At 29.1% G+C, this 21,279-nt stretch overlaps 3 long non-coding RNA genes and 2 other non-coding genes across 9 annotated transcripts; 1 reads left to right on the plus strand and 4 right to left on the minus strand.

Annotated features, from left to right (window-relative positions):
• Positions 1-1,765: 1,765 nt before the first annotated feature.
• Positions 1,766-6,148, minus strand: LOC118447279 (uncharacterized). 3 transcript variants are annotated; one of them, XR_014983405.1, is made up of 6 exons: positions 5,778-6,148; positions 4,716-4,865; positions 4,435-4,598; positions 4,223-4,359; positions 2,086-2,262; positions 1,766-1,921 (listed from the first exon to the last, which is right to left on the minus strand). It is a non-coding gene; the product is annotated as an uncharacterized LOC118447279 (long non-coding RNA). The 3 variants fall into 3 exon arrangements; XR_014983404.1 differs by having other exon boundaries at positions 2,081-2,262; XR_014983406.1 differs by lacking the exons at positions 1,766-1,921; positions 2,086-2,262 and having other exon boundaries at positions 2,286-4,362; positions 5,778-6,140.
• Positions 6,149-10,366: 4,218 nt separating this feature from the next.
• Positions 10,367-10,442, minus strand: TRNAS-GGA (transfer RNA serine (anticodon GGA)). Its single transcript has one exon. It is a non-coding gene; the product is annotated as a tRNA-Ser (tRNA).
• A 2,066-nt stretch (positions 10,443-12,508) lies between these two features.
• On the minus strand, positions 12,509-12,584 carry TRNAS-GGA (transfer RNA serine (anticodon GGA)). The gene has a single exon. It is a non-coding gene; the product is annotated as a tRNA-Ser (tRNA).
• Positions 12,585-14,961: 2,377 nt separating this feature from the next.
• Positions 14,962-15,805, minus strand: LOC146872349 (uncharacterized). The gene is made up of 2 exons (XR_014983420.1): positions 15,204-15,805; positions 14,962-15,117 (listed from the first exon to the last, which is right to left on the minus strand). It is a non-coding gene; the product is annotated as an uncharacterized LOC146872349 (long non-coding RNA).
• Positions 15,806-17,959: 2,154 nt separating this feature from the next.
• LOC118447277 (uncharacterized) lies at positions 17,960-19,544 on the plus strand. 3 transcript variants are annotated; one of them, XR_014983375.1, is made up of 4 exons: positions 17,960-18,525; positions 18,602-18,944; positions 19,031-19,230; positions 19,343-19,544. It is a non-coding gene; the product is annotated as an uncharacterized LOC118447277 (long non-coding RNA). The 3 variants fall into 3 exon arrangements; XR_004839828.2 differs by having other exon boundaries at positions 19,011-19,544; XR_004839827.2 differs by having other exon boundaries at positions 19,031-19,544.
• The last annotated feature ends 1,735 nt before the right edge of the window (positions 19,545-21,279 follow it).

Genomic DNA, 21,279 nt, shown 5'->3' on the forward strand with positions numbered 1-21,279 from the left:
TGTATCCATACAATTCATGATTTTAGGAGATTCCTCTTTGTTTTTTACACAGTCATTAGTAAAGTGCTGTCATGCACATTTAAGGCAGATTGGACTAGTGTAACAATTTGCAATGGTATAGCCGCAAATTTGGTACATTTTGGATTGTGTCATTTTTCTCTTGTTTTGGTATTTTTCACAGAAGATTTTAATGCTAGTTTATATCTAATTTTTGTTATTAATTGCTTCAGTTGAGTGGTTATTAGGATAAAAACCATGAAAAGATTGGTATTTTCCATACGTTGACGGTTTTACACAGTTTTGTATGTTATCATAACTGCAGATAGTAGTGCATTGGTGGCAGAACCATTGTATTTTATATTAGTTAATCCACAAATAATAAACTATATAATATATTATATCCCTTTTATGTGAACTGTAAGTAAACTATATGACAAGATGACCGGTGAGGTATAAGAGAAAGGGGATGATAGACAATGGAAAGAAAATTTCCATTTCACCAAGAAATGAATGTTTTGTAAGAAAATTTTTAAGCCATGGTACCTCGATCGAGACTGAAAACCCCAAGAACTTTTCGTTTTCCGCGAAACCGAAACGAAACGAACGCTCTATCACCTGAACTACGAAGCCATTTAAACCTATATCTGTACACGTTTATATACGAAATAAATTCCTGATATTTGTATTAATTTTATGTCATTTAAAGAAAAATTATTTCTCTGTAATCGTAATTTAATGTAGTAATATATTCAATTTAGTATATATGTTTATCTTTTAACAATAAATTTTGTATCAGTATTATAGTAATCAGTATTATATTAATATAGATACACGATATACAGTTGAGTCGCATGCGATTTACGAAAAGTTATGAAAGAACCCATGTGTTTCTGAAGATTTTATGAAGAAGTCATAAAGGTGCAGTTAGAGAGTGATCTTTTATAAAGTGCATTATGTTAAAACAGAATTTTTCTAATCTACATGTACGTACATTTGTAAATAGAATCTATCTTTTAATAAATTTACGTTTACTCTTCACCTTATTATATTTGCTTTTTTTTTCTTTCTAACATCCTCATAAGCAACGAATACAATTTCAAATGTTATTATTTTATTATATGTATCATTATATTTTATATCAAACAATTTTTCTGAAATAATAATTAAATAAAACAAATATGTAAAATTTCGATCTTATAAATATTATAGAAATCTGTTTAGGTAAACTATGTGTAATATATATATATATATCTGAGGAGCATCAAAATGCATAGACGGATAGACATGAATCGCATGACTCTTTTCCGTAAATGTTTATGTTTTGAAAAAGATATATTGAATTTATGCTATAATCAAAAGTAATATTTCATTCATAATCTCAAATTAGACTTTAGTTTGTAATATTCTACGTGATATTTTGAAAACGTAAAAATTCCTTTTTTCTTTATGTCACTATTTAAACGCAAATTTGTTTAATTTCAAATTTCCAAAAAGTTTTCTGTAATCAAAATTTATTTCATTACATGTATTATCTTATTAGATATACTATATATCTTGATTTCATTTATGAAAAGATTTTTTTTTCTGATTTATTAAAAATATAAATCAATATATTCTATATTCTATAATAACTCATTTTAATAAAATAAAAAGAATGTAACGTAGATATACATATATTTATGTATTTATTATTTTTAAAAAGTATAAAAACAAATCAATTCAAATATAAATTGAAAAGAAATTAATGACTGTATATTTTTTTTGATCTTAGTTTTAGGAAATATACTAAGATGTTTTTTATATTATTGTTTGTAAAGAGTAAGGTTAAAAATAAGATTTTAAAATGTAACCCCGTAAATAGTAAGGTCTTAGTTTACATCAAATGTGGCTTATGTTAAAGACGTTCCTGGACCGATGAGTTCTGCAAAATGATAGTTGCAACTTACCGTTAGCAAGTCTTTCATATCTTTTGGAAAAATATTCTTTTACAGAAATATTCTGAATTCAGAGATGAATGATTTAAATTTCTGAATATATTTCAACTATATCTAAATTGTATATGATATAGAAATATATGCACCTCACCATTTCATTTGTTATTTGAAACACATGTTCTTGATGCAAGATAACGTTGAAAAGCAAATGGATTATAAACTTTCGAAAGTATCGGGATCTAGCGTGAAAACAAGCAAAAATTTTGCGACTACTTGATAAATCCAGATATAACAGAATGTTTATCATGGAGTACGAAACTTCATAGACCTTAAAAAATATATAATTCATTAAATATTATAGGTTTCAATCTGTATATCTACAACAACAATAACTTTAAAAAATTTGTTATTCTGTTGTTCTCCTTCAATATACCGTATCATATTTATCGTTTTCTACTTTCACAACTTTATATTTTGATAATTTGTCATTTTCACCGATGGCAAGTCATTAATGTCGATCTTAATCAAAACTAATTCATCTTTTGGCAATTATGATTTTAAATAAGCAACTCAATATCCTATTAATAATATAGAAAATATAGTAATAAAGCAAAAGTTATATAGAATTATCTATTTTGATTTTTGATGGAATAATGATATTGTCAGAATATGCTGATATTACTGCAGTATCATACCGCATATAAAAATACAGTGACAATCGTTGGAATATGGTAGGTATTGGGCTGTTCGGAAAGTAATTTCGTTTTTTTCCCGATAGAGGATTTAATTGTATTTTTTTGCACCCAACTTCACACTTAAACCGCATAATCATTATATGTTTTGAGAACTAATATAGCAAAGCTTGTGTATGAAAAGTCCAATTGATTCTACGCAGTAGCTTTTGGTTGGTGCCCTTTTAAATGTGGTGAGCACTAAGCAGCATTTTTGTCATATTTTAATTTTTCACTATAGAAAAGGTTAAAATGCTGTTCAAGCGAGAAAGAAATTAACCGATGTGTATAGAGAAGATGTGTTGACAGTACGCCAGTGTCAAAACTGGTTTGCAAAACTTCGATCCGGAAATTTTGATGTCAAAGATGCACCACGTTCTGGAAGGCCGATTAAAGCAGATAAAGACACGACAAAGGCATTAGTTGATGCAAACCGGCGAATAACAGCACGTGAGATCGGTAAAAGGTTAAATTTATTAAATTTAACTCTTTATGACCACTTGAAAGGCCTGGGTTTAACCTCGAAGCATTCAAGGGTTTCCCGTGTCCTCACGGAGAGAAATTTGTGTCATCGCGTTGACGTCTGTGATTCGCATCTCAAACGTCACGAAAATGATCCATTTTTGAAGCGCATCATTATTGGGGACGAGAGGTGAGTTGTATATAACAATGTCAATCGCAAGAGATCATGGAGTAAAAAAGATGAACCGGCTCAAAGCATTTCCAAAGCCAATATCCATCAAAAAAAGGTGATACTGTCTGTTTGGTTTGATTTTAAAGGAATCGTTTTTTTTTGAGACTTTACCGAATAACACGACGATTAATTCGGAAGTCTACTGTCATCAGCTGGACAAACTGAATGATGCACTTCAACAGAAAAGGCCAGACTTAATCAACAGAAAAGGTGTAGTTCCTCCAAGATAATGCGAGATTTCATACGAGATTGGTCACTCGCCAAAAGCTTTTACAGCTTGAATGGGATACAATGCCACACCCACCATATTCTCCAGATCTGGCATCTTCGGATTATTATTTGTTCCGGTCACTGTAAAATTTTTTGGACGGTTAAACCTTCACTTCAAATGAGGAGGCCAAAAACCACCTCGATCAGTTTTTTGCCAGCAAAGATCAAAAATTTTATGAGCGTGGAATCATGCTACTACCAGAAAGATGGCAAAAGGTATTGGATCAGAATACCCAATATATAATTTAATAAAATATTTGTTCTTTATACGAAAATTGTCTTTCATTTTCACAAATAAAACGAAATTACTTTCCGAACAAACCATTACATTAGAAAATACGAATAGTATTCTAGTAAATTGATTATGTTGGTTGGATGTGCTAAACGCGATAATATAATAAAAGTTTTTAATCATTACTTGATAGTATCCGCTACTTAAATTAGCTGTAGTATTATAGTTTATATCTCATAGTCCGTTCAATTAATTTTTTACTATCACTGTAGAATATTGTTATTCAACTATTTTAAGATTTATACTGAGTAGTCTTTGCACGTTCGTTTATAGCCTGTTTTGTTTTTTGATCCAACATTACCGGATTAAAAAATTGAGTATCATTCTCTTGAATGATGTTGGTTTCCATCCATTGCTTTATTATTTACTGTTGTTCTTGTTGGAATACTTAATATAGTGGATAATGTAACGATGTTGTATCCATCAGTAATTGCCATTCTTCTTGGAAATATCGGTATAACCTACTTGTTAAAAAGATCTATATAAAAAATATAGACGATTCAAAATACTTACGATTTTATTGTTTTATTCTTCAGAAAATTCAATGTTAATATCTTTCAATAAAATGATATCTTGTCGGTCCTTCTGTGTAATAAATGTCTTTTCTTTGATTATGAGACCTCCACTGTTAATATTTAATACAAGTAAGATCGCCATGCACTTGTCATCCGTTATTACTAAATTATATATTTATATATTTATATATTTATATATTTATATATTACTAAATAATGTATTTAGGAATTCTGTGTGTACTCACATTTTCTTTTTAAAAACTTATTTGATCGACTCACCATTACAATATTTTTCTGTTCAGTTTTTCTATTAACCATCGTTGTCCTTTAATGTTATTGACTTCAGTTGCTCGTTTATAGATTTAATTTGTTTACATTTCTTTCTCCTTGGTATGTCCGAGAAATATTCCTTTATCTTGCCTTATATTCCTTGTATTCAAAAGCATTAAGACACATTTGTTTTAAACAAGTAATATATTATTAGAACAAATTAACTCTCCTGAAGAATGATTATGCAATAAGGATGAAAATCAATGTAAATACAAAGTGCAAACACGTCTTGTTTACTTTAAAAAAAACAACCAAATCAAAAACAAATTAGTCGAAACTCAAAAGAAACAATACAAAAATTTCGCTTAATCAAAATGATTAATTATATGAGGTTTCATTTGGATTCCTAAGGTAATATGGAAACAGTATAACACTATCAAAATCGAAGAAATTCGATGAAAAAGGAGACAAATAACATGGCTAACCGGTCAAAAATTCAAATTCAACACAGAAAGTAAACTACAAATCTATAAAACAATAATTAAAATCATCTGAATAAATACAACACCACTATGGGATACACAGTTAAATTTAAAGTACAACAATCTATTATACTATGCACAGTCGTGAACGTTTCATGGTGGATAATGTAATGAAGAAATAAGAAAAGATTTAAATATTCCTACGTTACAAGAAAAGATAAACAAGAAGTGATAAAAAAAGATAAAGCGATTACGAAAGAAGAATGGAATCATATATTAATCTGCTAGCAATATTTATAGTGAATACAATTTTCAAAGGCTCCAAAAAATACATCTTAGAGATTTGATAAAAATCGATATTGATAATTAAAAAACAATACTAATATATTAGATCAATTGATTATATCAATAGAAATATTGTCTTGATAGAGACATCGTCCAGGTGTTACTTTTTACTATATATGATACAATAATTTACTTAATGCCTACTACTAATAAATTGTAAAGAATATGGATGAAATATATATATACAAAGAAACTTTTTTTTTCAGGTCAAATTCGCTTTTTATATTTATTACTTTTGACTCACCTTCACACAATTCCGGCCATATTTTTCTCGATTTCAGTATTGATGTCTCGATCGTTATCGATTATATTTATCTTTGTCGCTGCTTTTCACATCAACAATGTTTCGTTGTCTATTATTTTGTCCTCTAATGTTTTTCATGTCTTTTATTGTCGTTCGTTTTTAGATCAAGTTTGTTTACTTTTCTTTCTCTTCGATTTGTTCAAAAGTTTCTTGAATATTCCTTTAACATCTTCTTTTTTTCTCATATTTATAAATATTTAATTGACATTTTTCAAAAAACGATGCTCCTTTTATATCTATTGAACTACCAATAACTTACCAACTCAATTATTATTCTAACTATCGGCTTCTAACTATAATGATCATATCGTTCTGAGAATGTTCTTAGAATCAATATATATATATATATATATATCGATATCTAGTGAACTTCGTAAAATATTTATACGTTCCAATCATGCATATATCCTCTTGCTTGATATCTCAATTCTGATAATTTGTAAAACTTTTATTAGAAAAGAATTTATATGTAAAATATAATCACATATATAATGATAAATAAAAATCTAATGTACTTGCTTTGACTATCTAGTCACGAATAACTTCAATACTAAAGGGTACACAGTATATTAGTTATATCTGTCGCTACTCGTAGCCTTCATAGTGATGCACGTAATTTTATTGTCATACGTATAACTAAAAGAAAATTTTAAAAGTCGTAGAATCAGTAAGAGCCTATTTTCAAAAGGTGGCATATTATCTTACGTAATCTTATCACGTAATTTTATTTCGTGTAATTTTATCTCACTTAATTTGACGAAAATAATAACTAAAGAAAAAGCATATTGACAAGTATTATAAGTATTATAGTAATATATTTTAATGAAATATGTGTAATATATATATATATATATATATATATATATATATATATATACAATTTTATTATTAAAAGCATAACAAAATGTATATAGAAATTTTCTTCTCTATAAAGTGTCTAAAAAAAGTATGTGACAGAAAACGTGAAGAGGCAATTTTTTCTATCACGTATAATATAAGTAAGTCGGCTTAAATTTTTTACAAGTCTCGTTAAATTAAAACATTGTCAAGAAAATAAAAAAAGAGAAATCATATCGTTACTCCATTACCTCGGTAAGACGCGTATAAAGAGTAAATAGTGCTCGAATTTATCTATTATGTTTTCTAAATTTTAAAAAAATACTTTGTCGAACCGATGATTTCAAAAGTTTGCTTTATCTTCCATTATCGTCATCGTTTTATTTGGGTTATGAATATAGCGAAGGTATAAGAAACGAGTATAGAAGCGTAAAATTAAACCAACATATTCAAAATCGCTTGTTTAGTGTTTTTCAGTGATGTTTCAAGGAGAAATCGAGAAAGTCAAAGTATTGTAGAAATTGTTAGCCTCCCAATTTTCCTCTCTTTGCCCTTCACAACACGACGCTTCTCTATAATCACGTATTTACTTTTAGATAACATATATGACTTTTTCTTAATCTCTCAAATATTAAAAAAAAAATGTATTAAATTTATGCCATAAATAGAATAAATATTTACTGTATCATAAAAATATTCATAATGTGAAGTTACTCTTTAATTTCCAGTATTCTATATGACTTATTAAATCTCAAAAATTTTTCTTTCTTGATCTATCGTAATTTACTAAATTATTAACAAATTGTATATCTGCAAAACAATTGTATATCTTTCTTTATTTAGAAATTTTCCAAATTATCCAAAAGTTTCACCTAATCAAAGTATGTTTCGTTACATATTTCATTCTACGTATTTATATTGGACATTTATTGAAAATAAAAAAATTTATATTTCCATAATAATTACTTTCAATAAAGTAAAAATTTCCCCCTGATATATATATTTGCATTTAAAAAGAATAATAATAAATCGATTTAATTTAAATAAAAAAAAAAAAAAAATTGATAATTAAACACATTTTTTCCAGATTTGGTTTTAGTAAAAATGTTAGTACAGTATGATATATTAATAACGATTGGATTGTAGGAGTGAAAAATCAATTTTGATCGTTCGAACCAAATTAGAAAATGCAATCAAAAAAATATTTATAATTTATAAAATTTGAAGTATATGGTGTAACGAAAAAAAATTAGAAGTTTTGTTCCTGACGATTCATGTTACTAAATAGTAGCCGAAAATATTATATAATATTATTTAACAATACTAAAATAATTATTGTGAGTTATAAGAAAAGAACTTAGGTCACGTTGAAATCAATAAGACTTTAGCGGCAATAATAGAAACATACTATTTACTAATATAAAATATTTGATATTGATGTACAAGTGTTAGTATTATAAAACTCCGTCGAGTAAACAGCTAGGATTGCTACATCCTTTAGAAAAGTTAGTGATATTATTAATGACAAAGAGAGTGTAAAGATTGAAGCATTAGTTTTGTAAATATCGCTGCTACTCCGAAGATAAACAAACAATTAGGTAGAATATATCGATTTTTGTTAACTTACATAGCAACAACTAGTAGTTTAGATGATGACAATTAGGATATGCACTTATCACAAGATCAATGTATTATCAACAATGTGGTAAATAGTTTAACAAAGTAAACGTCGTATAAAATGAATTATCCTATTTTTTTTGACGAGACAATGATATCGTCTAAATACACCATTGCAATCATTTACCATAAGTTACCTTAACTGAAACGTAGATTGAAACGTAGTACTCACACTACAAAGTAGGAATGACATCCTAACGAACTAATAATGTCCGCAGGATATACTAAACTCGGTAATAGTACTTTAATTAATCGTACTTGTATTAGATTGGTTCAGATTTTTGACACTCTGACGTTTTTTTTTGCTTCTATCCCCTGTTACATTCCATTCTCTATCTCATCATCATCATCATCATCATCATCATCATCATTATTATTATTATTTAAATATTATATTTTATTTTTATTATTTATCATTATATTATTCATATATTTTTATTGTATGTCTGAATCTATGATATTTAAAAATATGAAAGTTGTAAAATGTAGATTTGATAGAAAGTATCATTTTGTGCCGAGTTCGATTACTGTTCGGAAGGTTATCTATATAAAGATTAATTTCCCTTTAATTTAATTTTTCGTACTTCTTACTATTGCTGTGATTATAAATAAAATGTAAATTGTAAATATATAAGAATGAATTACAAAATATTGCATTAAAAAAATAAAGTGTATATAATGTTTTCTAAATACGTAATGAAATACTATGTAACGAAAAAATGTCCGTTTTCGAAACGAGGAGATATTGATACATTAATGTATTAATCTTGTCGCTGACTGTTGCCGTACACTATCGTTGCGTTGTGTCCATGCGTTTTGATCGTGATTATTCATCCCCTATATTATTTAACGTAAAAAGAAATATAATCCTCCTCCTCATTCGAAAAGAAGAATCATGCAAGAAATAGAAAAATAAAAACAACGTTTCATGAGAAATATTGTCATAGAAGTAAAAAAATGGATAGAAAAATGAAAAAAATTAGATCTTCGCTTGATTTTCGTAAAGATTTTCGGGCGACTGCTCTATCCACCTGAGCTATCTAGGAAACTTTCAGCCCAAGTAAATACTTTCTCTACGGAGAGACACTGTTATTAACACTATTTCCAATCCTGCTGCCACTCAACGATGAAAATAGAATTCACTCCAATGTACTCACACACCCAGCCCTCACTCCGCATACAATTTCATTCCAAAGCCTACAATTATAATACAATAATCGGTCCCTCCTTTTACCAGATTATTACCAGCTCAATCAACACTCAACATTCAGCAGCAGGAATATAGAAATAATGAAGGAGAGCCTTGTCCAAGAAAACTAAACTCTGATCCAACCGCGTTTTGTTGTTATGACTTTTCTTCGCTCTCTAAAAACAGTGTCTGTAGTTAGAATCTTTTATTAGAGTCACAGGGAAATATGTTTCATATAGATTTTCTCTTGTGACTGTAAAGTAAATGGGGAAAAGGCAAGACAAGGCAAGACTAGGCAAGACTAGACAAGACTAGGCAAGACATGGCACAAAGGGGGATAATAAATATCATACATTACAATATGGATGGAATTTATTTAGGAATAGAACTTCCTCTCCCCCTTTAAAAGGAACAACCCATTTACAAATAAATTTTATTATTTCTTAAAGCAAATAAAACTCTACTGAAATACTAATTATAATATTTAATTAATTAAATCGAAAATTTATTAAAATACGAATTAATATAATTATAATACTATAAATAGAATAATGACTAGAAAGTGAAGAAATGAATGACGAGGGAGGAGAGAACAGACCTCGTAGGAACAATGGTGTAGTATCTCAGAAAAAGAGAAAATATAATAATAAGCTCTTTTATAATAAAGAAATAGAAAGAGGACAGAGAAAGATAATATTAAAATTCGGAGAGAGAGGTATAATAATAAAAACTCTTATAAAGTAGCAGTCGAAAGATGACGGAAAAGATAATCTCATTATGGAGGTAAATTTTATTAAGTAGTTGTTAAACAACGCAGGGGGCATTTTGTTTCCTCGACCGGGATTCGAACCCAGGACCTTTCGCTTTCCGAACGAACGCTCTACCACCTGAGCTACGAAGACCTATAATGAAGTATTTCTATAAACATGTTTATAACCATTAAGATCTCCTAATAATATGTATATACTGTTCTATATAATTAAACGAAATATTGTTTTTCTTCAATCATAATATAACGTAATAATAATATACATTTAATTTGTTATACAAGTATTTATCTTTTAAAAAGAAATTTTTAATTAATATCAAATTAATATCTATAGTAACACGGTATAATGTAAGAATACTTAGGTTAAATTGCGTGTCATTTACGAACAGTTACGGAAGAACCCGAGTGTTTCAAAAAATTTCTCTTTGAGACAAAATTGTTTGAACAATAAAGTGAAAATGTAAGAACGTAAATATCAATAAATTTAATTTCTGCCAGCTGCTCCATCCGCATGTATGTCTGAATCTATGATATTTAAAAATATAAAAGTTGTAAAATGTAGATTTGATAGAAAGTATCGTTTTGTACCGAGTTCGATTACTATTCGGAAGGTTATCTATATAAAGATTAATTTCCCTTTAATTTAATTTTTCGTACTTCTTACTATTGCTGTGATTATAAATAAAATGTAAATTGTAAATATATAAGAATGAATTACAAAATATTGCATTAAAAAAATAAAGTGTATATAATGTTTTCTAAATACGTAATGAAATACTATGTAACGAAAAAATGTCCGTTTTCGAAACGAGGAGATATTGATACATTAATGTATTAATCTTGTCGCTGACCGTTGCCGTACACTATCGTTGCGTTGTGTCCATGCGTTTTGATCGTGATTATTCATCCCCTATATTATTTAACGTAAAAAGAAATATAATCCTCCTCCTCATTCGAAAAGAAGAATCATGCAAGAAATAGAAAAATAAAAACATCGTTTCATGAGAAATATTGTCATAGAAATTAAAAAATGGATAGAAAAAAGAAAAAAATTAGATCTTCGCTTGATTTTCGTAAAGATTTTCGGGCGACTGCTCTATCCACCTGAGCTATCTAGGAAACTTTCAGCCCAAGTAAATACTTTCTCTATGGACGGACATTGATAATAACACTACTTTCTACCCTGCTGCCACTCAATGATGAAAATAGAATTCACTCCAATGTACTCACACACCTAGCCCTCACTCCGCATACAATTCATTCCAAATCCTACAATTATAACACAATAATCGGTCCCCTTTTATCAAATTATTGCCAGTCCAATCAACACTCACCATTTAGCAGCAGGTATATAGAAATAATGAAGGAGAGCCATTGTTCAAGAAATCTAAACTGAATCTGACCGCGGTTTGTTGTTATGAATTTTCTTTGCTCTCTAAAAACAGTGTCTGTAATTGGAATCTTATTTTGAGTCACAGGAAAATATGTTTCATATAGGATTTTCTCTTGTGACTGTAAAGTAAATGGGGGGGGAAAGGCAAGACAAGGCAAGACTAGGAAAGAGACTAGGCACGAAGGGAAATGATAAATATCATACATTGTATATTGTTGGAATATTTATTTAGGAATAGCGAAGCTTCCTCTCCCCCGTTAAAAGGAACAATCCATTACAAATAAATTTTATTATTTTTAAAGCAAATGAAATACTGAAAGAAATACTGATTATAATATTATTTAATTAATTAAATCGAAATTTTATTAAAATACGAATTAATATAATTATAATACTATAAAGAGAACAATGACTAGAAAAAGCGATGAGATGATGATAATGACGAGGGGAGAGAAAGACTCCCATATGAACACACAATGGTGCATTAGAAGAAGAGGAAAATATAATACTATATAATACTCTTTATAAGGAGAACTAGAAAGAGGACGGAAATATTATTAATAATTGCGAGGTATGAAGAAGGAGTTTTTTAAACACAGAGCATTTTATTTCCTCGACAGAGAATCGAAGAAGTAGAAATTGGACGGAAATTATTTAATATAATTGCGAGGTATGGAAAGTTTTAAAACACAGAAGCATTTTATTTCCTCGATCGAGAATCGAAGAAGTAGAAAGGAGTGGACGGATAATATTAATTCTATTGAAAAAGGTACGTATAAAATTTAACGCGCGCAACAAGGGCATTCTGTTTCCTCGACCGGGAATCGAACCCAGGACCTTTCGCTTTCCGAACGAACGCTCTACCACTTGAGCTACGAAGACCTACAATGAAGTATTTCTATAAACATGTTTATACCCATTAAGATCTCCTAATAATATATATATACTGTTTTATATAATTAAACGAAATATTGTTTTTCTTCAATCATAATATAACGTAATAATAATATACATTTAATTTATTATACAAGTATTTATCTTTTAAAAAGAAATTTTTAATTAATATCAAATTAATATCTATAGTAACACGGTATAATGTAAGAATACTTAGGTTAAATTACGTGCCATTTACGAACAGTTACGGAAGAACCCGAGTGTTTCAAAAAATTTCGATATGAAGTCTGCGAGAATGATAAAGATAGAATTAATGAGTGGTATTTTACGGAATCTTTTATGTTAACTTAAATTCTTTAGATATGTTTTCTTAATATATTTTTATATATATGTATGTATAACTAGTCTATCTATACATCTATAATTAATTAATTTCCATGCTTTCCGTCTAACTAAATGTATCTTTTTTTGTTTATCTTTTAATAATCTTATACCTTTTTTCGTGATATCGTCGAGAACGACGGACATATTTCAGTTTTTATCTCTTGCGACTTGCCGGAAATAATAATAAAACAAAAGATGTATCTGTAGGATATTTTTCGTCATTCTATCTGGAAGATATAGACAAGAGAAACTCGAATCACTTATTCTTAATTAATAAGTATTTTATTAATGAATATATTATAATAATACATTTCTTTATCCTGTAATTGATCCAGAAAGTTTTACCATTACTCTTCGCTTGGTTTACTCAAGACTGTCCTCAGCTATTCTTTTCTCACGTCTATCCTGTAGCCTTTCTTATCCCCACTCACATTCATATACATTCGTTACTTTGTCCTATTTATTGCCTATCTTACACATGTTGCACTTACATTTCATTCTCTCTCAATATCTCAGTCGCATCTTTTCTTCCTTCTATAAACAAACCCATCATAGGAAGGACAAAAAAGATTAAGAAAGAAAAATATACGCGTCGTTTGTTCAATCTCTCGATAAGACGCTTATAAGGAATTAACGACAATCGTACGTTCTATGTTTTGTTAATAAAAAAAAAAATATATTTTGACGTGCGAACTCAAAAGCACACTTTACCTCCTGTCATCGATGTCGTATTACTTGGTCTAGGAATATAACGAAGATGTAAGGGAGCGAGGGTAGCGGAGAGATGAGAGGAACAGTAAATCATTGTATTCCAAATCGTTTGTTTACTGTTTACAGCAGGGATTCCTAAAGTGCAACCCGTGATGTCAAATCATCCACGGCAATCTTAAATTTATAGAGATAATGAAAACAATCGAATTACAAAAAAATGTCATAATCAAGAAATCTTATAGCAACAATTACTTAATTGATTTTTATAAAGGATTATCTTTACAGGATTTCCTAGAATTATGCAAACATGCTCAACGAAAGTTTTCATTATTTGTAAGCACTTATATGTATATGCAAAAAAACTTTCTCAATCATGAGTATTAATAAGTCCAAATTGAGATCAAAATTAACTGATAAACATTCACAAGAGATGTTAGAATTACATTCAATCAATTTAAAATCAAGGCTCTATGATATTGGGTTGTTCGGAAAGTAATTTCGTGTTTTTTTCATGAAAATGGAAGACAATTTTCTTGTAATATGTAAATATTTTATTGTATTATATATTAACCATTTTGATTCAATAACTTTTGCCATTTTTCTGGTAGTAATATAATTACTTCTAATGTTTAATTAGAAAACACTGATCTAAGTAATCAAAAAGTTTCACGTAATTGAAACTTGTTAGACGTTATATGTTTTATTTTACGTATTAATACTGCATATCTAAATTTCATTTACAGAGACTTTTTTCTTATTTTGTTTTTTTCAGTTTATTGAAAATAAAAGAATAGAAGAAGCACAACATTATATATATAATGTCTTTTCTAAAAAAATATATATATATATATATTGTATATTATTGAAAGAAAAAAAAAAGAAAAAATCGGATTGTAATGACGAAGAACAGTAGTATTAGTAGTAGTAAATAATAGTTCATTAGGATTAGGAAGAGTCTGTGTATTGTAGACACTGTTGACTGCACAATTCTTCTCTCTATTCTTCCCGCTTATCATCACTTCTTTATAATCCAGTATTTACATTTAGTATATGACTCTTTTCTTAAGCTTTCAAATATTTAAAAAAAAGCATTTATTAAATTTAGACTATAGATAGAGATAATATTTCCTGTATCATAACAATACTCATGATGTGAAATCATCCTTTAATCTGAAGCATTCTATATAACTTATTGAAATCTCAAAAATCATTTCTTTCTTAATATTACATAATTTATTAAACAATTAACAAATTGTGTATCTACAAAACGTTATCTAAATTCGAAATTTTCCAAAAGTTTTATGAAATTCATTTCGTTACATAATTCATCTCTAGAGGAATTATCAATCGACGCATTTTTCTTATTATATTTTGGAGATAATATTTGATTTATATCTCCAAAATTTCTTTCGGTTACTATTCCTGCCTGTGAATATAAATGTACATCTTTGTTAAATATATTAATTATTGTTCTTACTTTCAGTATTCACTTCAGTTCGATTTCGACAATACTTTTTTGCTCTCAGTATTATTGTTTCGGTCATAATTCTGTGTCTTTGCCGGAACGTTTTTTATCAACATTATATCGTTTTGAGTATCCTTGTCCTCTAATGTTATTGACATCTTTATTTGTAGATTTGATTTGCTTACTTTTTTCTCCTTGATATGTCCGACTATTATTTGAATGTTTTTTCATCACTTTCTTTACCCCATATATTCATACTCTCTTAACCGAAACATTTTGAATATCGCTTTTTGTAACTATCAGATTTTTATTAGACCACACAATTAAATCATATGGTATTTTAATTACCGGAGTATTGATTAGACGGTTTTCTGCACTTACTATGCTTTTCTGCAAATAAGAAGATAAATAATTAATCAGCCATGATTATTATGCTTTGACTGGCTAATCACGACTGACTACAATTCTAGTAACAACACCGTATATTAGTTGTACTTTTCGCTACTTATGATTTTCATATTTCCCTACGTAATTTAATTTTTACATATATAGGTATGAGAAAATGAGAAAAGATGTATGTCCAATAATAGCATACATCTTGTTTTCTCATTAGAGTGCATGCTGTGTCGTACTACAATATTATTCTTATTGTTTTACTAACATATTCCCTCGTCAAGGCAGCTTAGATTTAAAAAATATGCTTGTACATCTTCTTTTTATAAGTAATATCTCAAATGTTCGCATTTCTTCATCAGATGTGATTTTGTATGATACGAAGTGTAAAATAGTAATTTTTCCACTAGCTGGTTAGGAGAAAGCATAAATGCGTCTCAGACAGAAATGTGTTCATTGAAATATTAAGTACCATTGAAAATTACAGAATGAGATTTTTTTCCCAAGCTTTGCATTTAACCCAGGTCACCTTATATGTAAGAAGCATACTACTATCGCACTATCTGCATGCATTTGTTAATGTCATTAGTTCCACAATTTCCTGTACTCACCTTCACTACATATATCCCGTCGATCATACACCAATCTTCTTTCTTTCTCTTCCTCCTCTCTCTCTCTCTCTCTCTCTCTCTCTCTCTCTCTCTCTCTCTCTCTCTCTCTCTATCACTCTCTCTTTCTCTCGTTAGAAAGTGAAAGTTAGATCATCGAACAAAATCCAATAATGAAAATCTTAGTATCATAAAACTAATAACCGACTTGTGATGTCTATTTGCGAACGATTGTGCAGATATTTGGCAGTAAATTCGATTATACAATAATAAATTCTACATTAATAATCGAAACTTAAAATGTGTTCCAAAAGTCCCAAAGACAATTTGAATTAATCTAATTCCTAATTGTAATGCCAGATACAAATATTTTGCTATTGCACTAATTTTCTTGTTTTCTGTATTTCATTACTGATATGATTTTCGAAAAGTTCTTTTCCTCAGGTTCCTCCATTGAATCCTTTGATCTGAGACACGAATACTTCCATCATATTTCAAATCATTGCTCGTTGTCATCTCTCGCATTTTTGAAGACGTACAAAATCAAAGTTAATCACGATATACGTTGCATAGACAAAGTAACTAAAATAGGCCATTATAATCATCGCATTTTTCGTAATAAACAGATTTCAGTAAGTCTCTGATACGGTATCTGACACAAGTATAACTGGAGCTTCGTATTAGGAATGCTTGACAGTTGCATTGTCACGTTCTGTTTTCGAAGAAATGCGACATTGACGACTAGCGAAAGTTACAGAAGTGTTCACTTAATAGACAAAATATTTTTACATTTCTAAAATTTAATAAATATCGATAACTCACGACTTTTAAAGATAAGAACAAAGTCATAAACAATATATAAACAATGTATATTTTACGCTAGTAAATTTAATTATCACGATATTTAGAGTGTATTACTGTGAAAGAAATATAAAATATTAATTTGGAGTTTATTTACTACTTCTTAGTCGAGCATATTCGTACGAAAAATTAATAAATAAATCTAGGCAATTTACAATCAATCCACTATGTAATATCATTATTACTAATATAAAGTTGTAATCTATATTTCTATAAATTCTTCCAAAATATTTTTTTTTGCCCAATCCCATAGAAATGTTGCATAATTAATTTTTATTTTACAACTAATAGATCAGGCTACTTAATTTGTATTAATATTAGCCGCAAAAGCTACAATTCATAGAATGAGGGTGTGATTGAGAGGAAGTGTGAGAGAGAGAGAGAGAGAGAGAAGAAAGTGAGATCGATGGTGTACGACCAATGAGAAATTAACAGCGAGAGCAGAAAACGGAAATTATAAAGCTGATAATACTAAGGAGAAAAAAAAATTTGTTTTATAATTTCCGAATCTTAATTTTCGAACCTAGAAATTTCTGAATTTATGCACTCTCTTCGATCCAACAAGTGGAAAAATTTTTGTCTTACACTTCGTATCATTGAACAACACATCTGATGAAGCTATGCTAATGCCTGATATATTATTTCTGAAAAATAGTTCTGAAAAATTTCTGAAAAAGTTTCTGAAAAATGTTCTTTAAACAATACCAGTTTATCATGCCTCACGAGGAAATACGCTAATACATTAATAAGTACGGTACGAGTGATAGAATATGTATATATGGTACAATATATATAATATTCCTCCTTATGAACAAACAAGATGTAGACTCTTTTATAATTTTCTCGTACCTATATATAACAATTAAATTGCGCGGAAAAATACGAAAACTGCGAGTAGCGACACCTACAACTAATATAAATACACAGGGTATAGCCATCAGGGTGAAGTCACTTGTGACGAAGCACTCGAATCAAGTATCTTAAATTATTAGTCATTATACGTTGAATTATATTACAACGATCTCTTATTTTTTTTTAAGAAAAGTCTAATAAATTATCAGAAGTGGAATATCACACGGGAGGATAAACGCGCATTTGAAAATGATACAAAATTTATTAAAATCATTGTATTACGTACAGATTGCAAGAATATAGTTAGAACGGTATAATTATTTCTCTGATACTTAGAATACCGCAAAGTTAATTGTATGATGTATGGATAATCGAATAGCCGTGAAAATCTCATCGATATTTGTAAAGTGCTCGTGGTTAAATATTTATAAATAAGAGTAGTAAAGAATCTGGTGAAGGAACTTTTTACCAACGCGAAGAAAGCAAATAAAATCTACGAACGAACAACAAACGTCAATAATATTAGAGGACAAAGATTGTTAATACGAAATTTGCGTATATGTGAAAACAGCGACAAAGCCATATATATAACAAATAACCGATTCACAGACAAAAGAGTATGGACAAAAGGAAACAACAATTCAGAGAAAAAAAGGTATACTTGGAATCGAGCGAAGATAAATAAACGGTAATAAGCATGACTGACTAATTATTTATCTTCTTATTTGCAGAAAAGTACAGTAAGTACAAGAAACCGTCTAATCATTATTCCGGTAATTAAAATACCGCACAATTTAATCGTGTGATCTAATAAAAATCTGATAGTTACAAAAAGCGATATTCAAAATGTTTCGGTTAAGAGAGTATGAATATGTGGGGTAAAAAAAGTGGTGAAAAAACATTCAAATAATAGTCGGACATATCAAGGAGAAAAAAGTAAGCAAATCAAATCTACAAGGAAAGATGTCAATAACATTAGAGGACAAGGATACTCAAGACGATATAATGTTGATTAGAAACGTTCCGACAAAGACACAGAATTATGACCGAAACAATAATACTGAGAGCAAAAAAGTATTATCGAAATCAGGCTGAAGTGAATACTGAAGGTAAGAACAATAATTAATATATTTAACAAAGATGTACATTTTTATTCGCAGGCAGGAGTTGTAACCGAAAGAAATTATGGAGACATAAATCAAATATTATCTCCAAAATATGATAAGAAAAATGCGACGGGAAAAGTAAACTCAGATCCCATTATATTGGGAGACTCTAATATGTAGAAATTTTACAGAATTTTCTGGAGAACTAGTCTGTAAAAATTTATTTATTCTTAGCAAATATGAAGATGCAATTGGTAAATATATCTTACAAATACTTTATATCGATAGAACTGAGATAAATATATATTATTCGTGGATTCAACATCCGTACATTATCAACAATATTGAGTATTCCATTACGAATAGCAACAATAACAGTCAGGAAATAAATAACGAATAGCAATTGATGGAAACCGACATCATCGAAGAGGATACTTTTCAATTTTCCAGTTCGGTAAAATTGATAAAAAAAAAAAATACGAATGTGCATGGTCTATCTTATATATCGGTAAATTATATATCGATAAATGGTAAAATAGTCAAGCAACAGTATCCTATAGCTCAAGTATAGTATACTAATTGATATCTCACAGTGTATCCAGTTGTTCCTCTACTTGACTTAAGTAGCGGATATTATTAGGTACCGATAACTGAATATTCTTAGCATCATATCCGACAATCATTTCACTAGAATGTTATGCGGATTTTAGAATGTTTCTGCTATATTCCAACGACTCCTAATGTAATTTTAGATAACATTTGTTACGGTATCGCAATACCACATTTGGACGATATAATTATCCCGTCAAAAAATATTGAGGAAAAAATAGATAATTTATATAGCATTCGCTTTGTTACACATTCGATATTATTAATGTTCGCAGTACGACCATGTCACATAAATTTTATCTTTTGCAAGCAAAGCAAGGGACAGCTCACATAATTTATGTACCATCGAATGATTTTCAAAATATCGAATTAAGATTTTTAGCATGGATGTAAAAATTAATCTAATTGAATTCGGCGCTATAAAATCAATAATATTAATTTATTGAAAAGTATTGATTTTGAGCTTTACGTTGCAGTTGTTAAGATTTCAATAGTATCGAGGGAAATACATTATTTCATTTGTATAAATTATATAAATCGATGTATAATTTGCTTATATTATGTAACTCCGAATAGATATGAATATACGACTGTAAAGTATACGACTACTTCAAATAAAACTGATAATGTCAATAATAATGACTAATAATGACTTTGTAATATCCATTGTCATATTCTAATCACAAGATCATTAGAACAAAGGGGGCACATGCAGAATATTTAAACATTCCAGCCTAGTATCGCTACCCTAATTCATCGCAACCAGTGGGTCTATAGCTCGAACAACGATGACGAGACGGGGGACATTTCCTCCGTCCAAATCGACTACCATCGCTGGTCCGATGAGAGAAACACATTTAAAAACGCTCTTGTCAACAATCAAAAGCAACGATAGGCTTATAAAACTTATTACATTGTTGTTTACCTTCAATATCCTGTGTCAAATATTTATCGTTATGAAATACTTTCATGACCTTGTATAACTATTTACGCTAAGGCAATTTTTTACTTTAATAGATAGCAAATAAGTAGCAAAATTCTTAAGAAGTCAAATCATATAACCACACGGAACCATTTCCAGGAATTTGTTTTTAAATAATTATGTAATGACTCTTCCCATAATCTTCACAACAATCGTTGCGTTGTGTCCATGCGTTTTGATCGTGATTACTTATCCCCTATATTATTTAACGTAAAAAGAAATATAATCCTCCTCCTCATTCGAAAAGAAGAATCATGCAAGAAATAGAAAAATAAAAACAACGTTTCATGAGAAATATTGTCATAGAAGTAAAAAAATGGATAGAAAAATGAAAAAAATTAGATCTTCGCTTGATTTTCGTAAAGATTTTCGGGCGACTGCTCTATCCACCTGAGCTATCTAGGAAACTTTCAGCCCAAGTATATATATATTTTCTCTACGGACAGACACTTGTTATTAACACTACTTCCAACACTGCTGCCACTCAACGATGAAAATAGAATTTCATTCTAATATACTTCACACACCCAGCCCTCACTCCGCATACAATTCACTCCAAATCCTACAATTATAACACAATAATCGGTCCCCTTTTATCAAATTATTGCCAGCCCAATCAACACTCAACATTCAGCAGCAGGAATATAGAAATAATGAAAGAGAGCCCATTTGTCCAAGAAATCTAAACTGATCCGACCGCGTTTTGTTGTTA

The sequence above is a fragment of the Vespa mandarinia genome, chromosome 20 (genome assembly GCF_050613455.1).
Source record: "Vespa mandarinia isolate Hongniang chromosome 20, ASM5061345v1, whole genome shotgun sequence".
Classification (NCBI taxonomy): Eukaryota; Metazoa; Arthropoda; class Insecta; order Hymenoptera; family Vespidae; genus Vespa; species Vespa mandarinia.